General features: G+C 35.6%; 1 protein-coding gene across 3 annotated transcripts in view; it reads right to left on the reverse strand.

Moving 5' to 3' along the window:
- LOC145694638 (uncharacterized) overlaps positions 1-1367 on the reverse strand; it is an 82719-nt gene extending 81352 nt beyond the window's left edge. For all 3 annotated transcript variants that reach the window (XM_081771050.1, XM_081771049.1, XM_081771051.1), the window contains exon 1: positions 1299-1367. The gene's annotated coding sequence lies outside the window, so the exon portion shown is untranslated. The remainder of the gene's footprint in view (positions 1-1298) is intronic.
- Between the last annotated feature and the right edge of the window lie 6231 nt (positions 1368-7598).

A 7598-nucleotide genomic window follows, 5' to 3' on the forward strand; every position in this document is an offset into this window, starting at 1 on the left:
ATCTTGGCTGTACTTTTTAAAATAGCATGTACGCGAACATAAAATAAAAATCAGTGTGTTCACCTAACACATGTTGGTTGTACTTTTTAAAATTGCACGTACCCTAATACAGATATTTAACCCAAGGCGACCACCAACTTACATTTGAGAACGCGTTATAAAATAGTTTGTGTTATATAACTTTTGCGGATAAATTAGTTGCCTGGCACAAAATTTTAAATTGCCCATCTATTATTAAGCTAAGCTAAGATGGCTATACTTCCTAATGCGCCTTTACTTGAAAACCACATTTTTTTTACTAAGCTATTGTAACGTAACCGTTGCTAACGCGCCTTTACTTGAAAACCATATGGTTCATTAATAAACTAACCTAAGCTGGTGATACCTGCTAACGCCACCTATGGTATTGTGACCGTCGGTAACGCGCCTTTATTTTAATGGAGCATTATTCACTTTTGATAATAATGTATAAAATAATTATTATTTTGTTTTAACTTGTTGCTACGCGTTTGCTAATACTGAATAATTGCTTGGAAATGCACACCGGCTTTGCCCTCCCCCTGAACCACATGGTTGCGCGTATGCTTTACCCTGCCCCGACCACATAAACGCACCCACGTTTTTCACATGTACACCGACTGCTACATGTTTAGAACTAATAAATGTAATTATTGTACGCATGCTTTCGTATAAATGCAAGTATTTTTCCCGAATGGACTTGCATTGCTACACATTAATATTAATAATTGTATGAATTCTTCCGTATAAATGCAAGTATTTTTCCCAAATGGACTTTTACTGCCACGGCTTGAACTATTTTTTGTACGAATGCTTTCGTATAAATGCATGCACGCATGGACACCGACTGTTACACATTAATATTAATAAATGTATGAATGCTTCCGTATAAATGCAAGTATTTTTCCCAAATGGACTTTTACTGCCACGGCTTTAAAAACTAATAAATGTAATTAATGCACGCATGCTTCCGTATAAATGCACGCACGCATGGGCACTAATTGTTACGCTTTTAAAATTAATCACTGCTATATTTTTATGCATCTACAATAACAAATACGCAATATAATTGATTTTAAAACACGGAAAACAACATTAGCTTGCGATCGGCTAACATTCACATGGGTGTAGGCCACCATCATTTGCTTAACGCACATAAGAACGAATATATTTTCATAAGTATTCATAAAATAAATGTAGAAAAAAAGATTATCAATTTGAAATATTTGATTTTTAGTACATACTAAATAATTTAATGCTAAAAATGATATTAAACTTACCTTTATATATAATCTTCTTTAATTACATCACAAATCCACGTTTGAACTACACTTATTCTAAGAAGCGCGTGGACAGGAAGTGACTCAACTTCCTGTAGCAGTGTTGGTAAATCTTAATACTTTGTGTTTAGTTAGAGAATGGTAATGGAAGATTTTTGATTTAAAGAGATTAATAAATAAGAAATTATTATGAAATGGGGAATTGTTTTTTGGTATACTTTATTTACAAGTGCGGAAAAAGTATATGTATTGCCTAGTTTGTAAAATAAAAATAAATGAAAATGCTTTAGGTCATTTTGTATTGTAGCCTGTAGGAATATGAGCCGATTCACTACCCTTTATGATATTTAGACTGCAAAACACAGATTATAATGTAACACATTTGCTTATTTTATGGATTTTGCGATGGATTATATACGCAAACTAGAATGCGAAGACAATTTAGTAAGACACAATGTGATAGTAACAGACAACTTACTAAGACACATTGTATTAGTCAAAGACTATGCAGTAAGACACAATGTGTTAATGAAAGACTATTTAGGGGTAATCAGGGGTTAGTTACGGAAGACTAAAGATAATCAAGGGGTAGCTACGGAATACTAAAGATGGTCAGCGACTATTTAGGGGCTAATTAGGGTATACTAAAGATAATCAAGGGGTAGTTACGGAATACTAAATATGGTCAGCGACTATTTAGGGGATAATTAAAGGCTAGTTAGCCCATAGTAAGGATAATCACGGAATAATCAGGGGATATTAAGAATGCTTAAAGGGTAAGTAGCCCATAGTAAGAATATTAAAGGAATAATTAGGGGATAATTAAAGGGTAGTTAGCCCTTACTAAAGATATTGAAGGACTATTAGGGGATACTTAAAGGGTAGCTAGCCCATACTAAGGATATTTAAGGACTATTAGGGGATACTAAAGGTAATCAAGGGGGTATACTAAGAATATTCACGGACTATTTAGGGGAAAGCTTAATTATAGTGTGGAATGAGGACTTTTTTTTGCGATACTTAGTTTGAGAATAAATATTGCGGTGGGGGCGCTGTACAGAATGAGGGCCTTTTGTTTTGGTATAGTTAGATTGAGAATAAATATTGCGGTGGGGCGCAGTACAGAATGAGGACCTTTTCTATTGGTATATTTAGTTTGAGAATGAATATTGCTGTAGGCTGCAGTACAGAATGAGGGCCTTTTGTTTTGGTATAGTTAGATTGAGAATAAATATTGCGGTGGGGGCGCAGTACAGAATGAGGGCCTTTTCTTTTGGTATATTTAGTTTGAGAATGAATATTGCTGTAGGCTGCAGTACAGAATGAGGGCCTTTTGTTTTGGTATAGTTAGATTGAGAATAAATATTGCGGTGGGGCGCAGTACAGAATGAGGGCCTTTTCTTTTGGTATATTTAGTTTGAGAATGAATATCGCTGTAGGCTGCAGTACAGAATGAGGGCCTTTTGTTTTGGTATAGTTAGATTGAGAATAAATATTGCGGTGGGGCGCAGTACAGAATGAGGACCTTTTCTATTGGTATATTTAGTTTGAGAATGAATATTGCTGTAGGCTGCAGTACAGAATGAGGGCCTTTTGTTTTGTTATATTTAGTTTGAGAATAAATATTGCGATGGGCTTTAGGATATTTTACAATTGGAACAAGGCTACATACAGGTTTACTGTTATTGGAAACACGTATAGAATGTGAATCGGAAAAAAATGCATAGAGACGTGTTGTTTTATGAACCCGTTTGCAGACGCCTTAATACTATACTGAATGCTTTTGAATAAGACCGCTAGGTGGCAATACTTACCACATGATTGCGTCAAAACATGCGTAAACTTGTTTAATGTAATGACATATATATATATATATATATATATAATAATATCTATTCCGTTTTAATATCATTTTATTGTACGCCGTTGGACGTAACGTGTTGTTTACCCCTGACTTATTACTAGTGCTAATAGTAGTACTGAATTGAAAATTATAACATTTAGTAAAAAATATTATTAATGTTTTACAGTGTGTGTGTGGACCCTGCAGTTGCAGAATAAACATTAGCGAGGCCATTTTTAACAGTTTTTGAAGAACAACTAAGAATTAGAAGGTGAGTGTATTTCATAATTATTATTATTAATATATTTATTGAAAGCAATTAGTAACCAAGACTTTTTTAAAACCAATTTAATGAACATTTGTTTAGCTGAGCTTGTTTTTAACCATTAATTATTTAACCAACAGTTAGTAAACAAGACTTTTTAAAACCAAGTTCTTAAACATTTCTTTAGATGAGCTTGTTTTTTAACCAGTAATTAATAAACAAATTTCTTTTATAGTTTTTCAAAGCAAGTTATTGATTATTGCCTGTTTTGCTAGATTTTTTTTTATTACATAGAACTCAAAATCTTTTCTTTTCTTTTTTTTGTTTTAGATGGATTTCCTGTGTTCAACTGGTGAGTTCAATATGATTGATGAACTTTTCCTGCATGAAGTTTTACGCGGGCTTGATGACTATTCTCGTGTCTTTAGCACGTGGAAGGCGATAATGGAGCTGCAGCGATTAGGTCATCGAGCCAGTGTAAGATGTGAGGCTTTATTACACGCTCTTCGTGCTTTAGAAGGTAATGACCTTATACTTTTAAATCATTGCGTTTCAGCCGCCGATGTGCTTGAGTTATTTGTACATGGATTTTTTCGTAATAAGGAGTTTTACAATTATGCTCAAGACAGATTTATGTATTTAATGGCGTGCGGAGAAGGGCAAATAGATAGAATAAATAATACAGAGTTATCCAACTTTTTTGATTTTGGTTCGCGATTTGTTTTGGATGAATCTTTAATTCCATCTGAATCACCCATAACTGTGACCCCTCAAGAAAATTGTAACTTGAGTGATGAAGACTTGGCATTTTTAGATGGAGTAAATCTAAATTTCGATGAAGAACAAGAAGTGAGGAGATTGGTTAAAAATGTGGACGATGCTGTGGTTAAACCCACGCAACAAGTCCAGGGACAAAATCCTGTATACAATCACCCTTGTGTACAGGATAATCATGGTTATGGGGACCAATCTGATCCTCAACCTGGACCCTCACATGCTCCTGACCCCGTGTTTGTTGGATATGGGAGCATTAATGGGAAAAGTACAAATAGTACTGAATGTAGTACTAGTGGTAGTACTAGTAGTAGTGGTAGTGGAAATAATAATGAGGGGGAAAATCAGAGTAATAATAACTTCGAAATAGTAAGAGAGAGCAGAAAACGGTTTCGTAAGTTTCACCTTACGGGCCATGAAATCGCGGTTAGACCTGTGGATAATGAAAGACGTATTGATAATCCACAGGCCTATATTGAAAGCTTATTTAATTTCGCATTAGAACATGTGTTATCTAATGCTCGCCCCACTGATTATATTGGACTATACATTGATAGTAGCAATAGTAGAAATAACAAGTCTGTATATGTTCCATTTAGAAGAAAACCCGATTTTTCTGCTCAAACTGTCCTTTCCTCAGTTGAACGAGTTTTAAATTCAAATGAGGATTTCCTTTTGGGGCATGAGGTATTGTTTCGCTTCCATGTAGCGGAGAGTATGCATGGAAACGGAAGAAATGCAGCAAGTGCTGTTGAAAAGTATTCCAAACATCAAGATTATTTAGAAAAGCGATTAATACGCATAGAAAACAATAATATGTATTGCTTACCCATGGCAATTGTTTGGGGAATTACAAAGCACACCGCAAGTAAGCAAAGTTTATATAAATTAAAAACAAGAGATTATGATACATGGGTTCTTAAAGCAGAAGTTCTCTGCGAGATGGCAGGAGTTGACGTTAAAGCAAAGGGTGGATGTGATTTTAAAGACCTGGATTTGATACAATCATATTTAAGTGGTGAGTATCAAATTGTGGTGTATGAGGAAGATGAAAATAATGACCGGGAATATATAGTACGTTACCCGGGAGAGTATGCAGAGAATAAAATCTTTATTTTTTATAAGAGAGGTGACACTGTTGGCCATTTTGAACCCATTCCATACATTAAAAAATTACTTGGAAAATTGAAGTATTGCTATTATTGTTTGCAAGCATATAATGGGTTAGCATATAAACATAAGTGTGAAACTCAGTGTTCTCTTTGTGAATGCAAACACGAACGAAATTATAATACTAATAAAATTAAATGTAATGCGTGCAATAGAGAGTTTGCTGAGGGTACATGTTTTCAGAATCATAAGAAATGTAATAAAGGCGGGAAATCTGTGTGTGATAATGTTAAGGTCTGCATTAATTGTGGTATCATCTTTGATAACAGGCGTCGAAAATCAAACCATGTGTGTGGTGAACATTTTTGCACGACTTGTCGTAAGCATGTCGATATTACTCACACATGTTTTGTACAACGACAAGAGCCTGTACATACTAATAGGTTTATGTACATTGCATATGATATAGAAACGATGTTAAAGGCACCAAATGCGCGCGGTGAAAGGGAACATGTGGTAGTACTTGTATGCTGTAAGCATATTTGCCACAACTGTATGAATAAAGGTATTGATGAGTCCTGTAAAACATGTGGTGATAATAATGGAAATCGTTCGTTTTCTTTTAAGACAATGACGGACTTTATTAACCATGTATTGGCAGACCGACCTGACTTTAGACGTATAATTTGTATTGCACATAATGGTAGCAGATATGATGGTCTTTTCTGCCTTAGAAATCTAATAGAAGAGCAGCATCTTATTCCTAATGTGGTAATTCAGGGTCAGAAAATTTTTAATATTAATATTGGTAATCGTATTTTCTTTAAAGATTTTTATTTATTTATTGGTTGTAAATTATCTAGACTTCCCAAAACTTTAGGCCTGCGCGGAAATTTAAGAAAGGGAGATTTCCCATATTTATTTAACACCGAGGAAAATCAAAATTATGTTGGTCCCTATCCCCCAATTGAATTCTATGACCCTGAAGGACGAAGCACTGAAGAAAAACAAGAATTAATAGCCTGGCACCAAGAACGTGCGGCAAGTGGCGAGGAGTTTAACCTCGAAAAGGAAATGCTGTCTTATTGCGAAAACGATGTTAGAATTCTAGCAGAAGCGATCATCAAATTTAGTGACATTATCGAGGAGAAAACGAATGGTTTGCAATGTTTCATGACATCATCCACCATTGCAGGTCTTGCAATGCGTACATATCGTACTTTGTACTTACCTAAAAATACTATTCCCGTAATTCCCGCGTTGGGTTTCCATCATAAGACAAAGTATAGTACTAAAGCTATGCAATGGCTTATGTATATGGAAAAACAATTAGGGATAGAAATCCAGCATGCTAGGAGAGGTGGGGAAAAGTATATTGGTAGGTACCAAGTTGATGGATGGCATGAGGGACTCAACGCTGCCTTCGAATTTTATGGTTGTTACTGGCACTCGTGCCCGCGTTGTTACCCTTTCAACCGTAACGACATTTTACATGACGCTCAAGACTCATGCAATACAATGGAAAAAAGATATGAACAAACAATGCTCCGCCGGAAGTATCTCAAAAGTTTAGGTATAAACCTATACGAAATCTGGGAATGTTCTTGGGATGAAAAGGTAAAGACGGATAAGGACGTACAAAGGTTTATTAAAGAACGTTGTACTAGCCTGCCTGATTTCCTTATTCCCAAGAATTGTTACAACGGCGGACGCACTGAAGTGTTCAAATCTTTTGTGAATTGTACGGGTAATGAGAAGTTATGTTACGCCGATATAACATCGTTATATCCATATGTGATGTCACGTAAGCCTATGCCCGTTAAATCACCTAAGATACATACGGGGCCGGACTTTCCAGATGTGGAAAGTATTCATGGTGTAGTAAAATGCACTATTTTGCCCCCGAAAAACTTGTATTTTCCGATTATTCCGTATGTGGCTGGAGGCCGATTACTTTTTGGTTTATGCCGGACATGTATGGAAGAGGAAAACACTGATGATTGTACTCATAGTGACAATGAGTGTGCTATTACAGGTACGTTTTGTACTCCAGAGTTACACCTGGCTCTTCAAAAAGGGTACAAAATACTCGATATACACGAAATATGGGAATTCGAACTCATGGAACCTGAAGAGGGGAATTCAGGTGGTTTGTTCGGAACTTATGTGAATTCCTTCCTTCAGATGAAGCAGGAAGCCTCTGGTTTTCCTGCTTATTGTAAAAATGAAGGAGACAAGCAAAAATATATCGAGGACTATTATGCCCATGAAGGCATACAGTTAAATTATGACAACATCAGGACGAACC

This window comes from Thermobia domestica, chromosome 9, assembly GCF_964235325.1.
Source record: "Thermobia domestica chromosome 9, izTheDome1.hap1.1, whole genome shotgun sequence".
In the NCBI taxonomy this organism is placed as follows: domain Eukaryota; kingdom Metazoa; phylum Arthropoda; class Insecta; order Zygentoma; family Lepismatidae; genus Thermobia; species Thermobia domestica.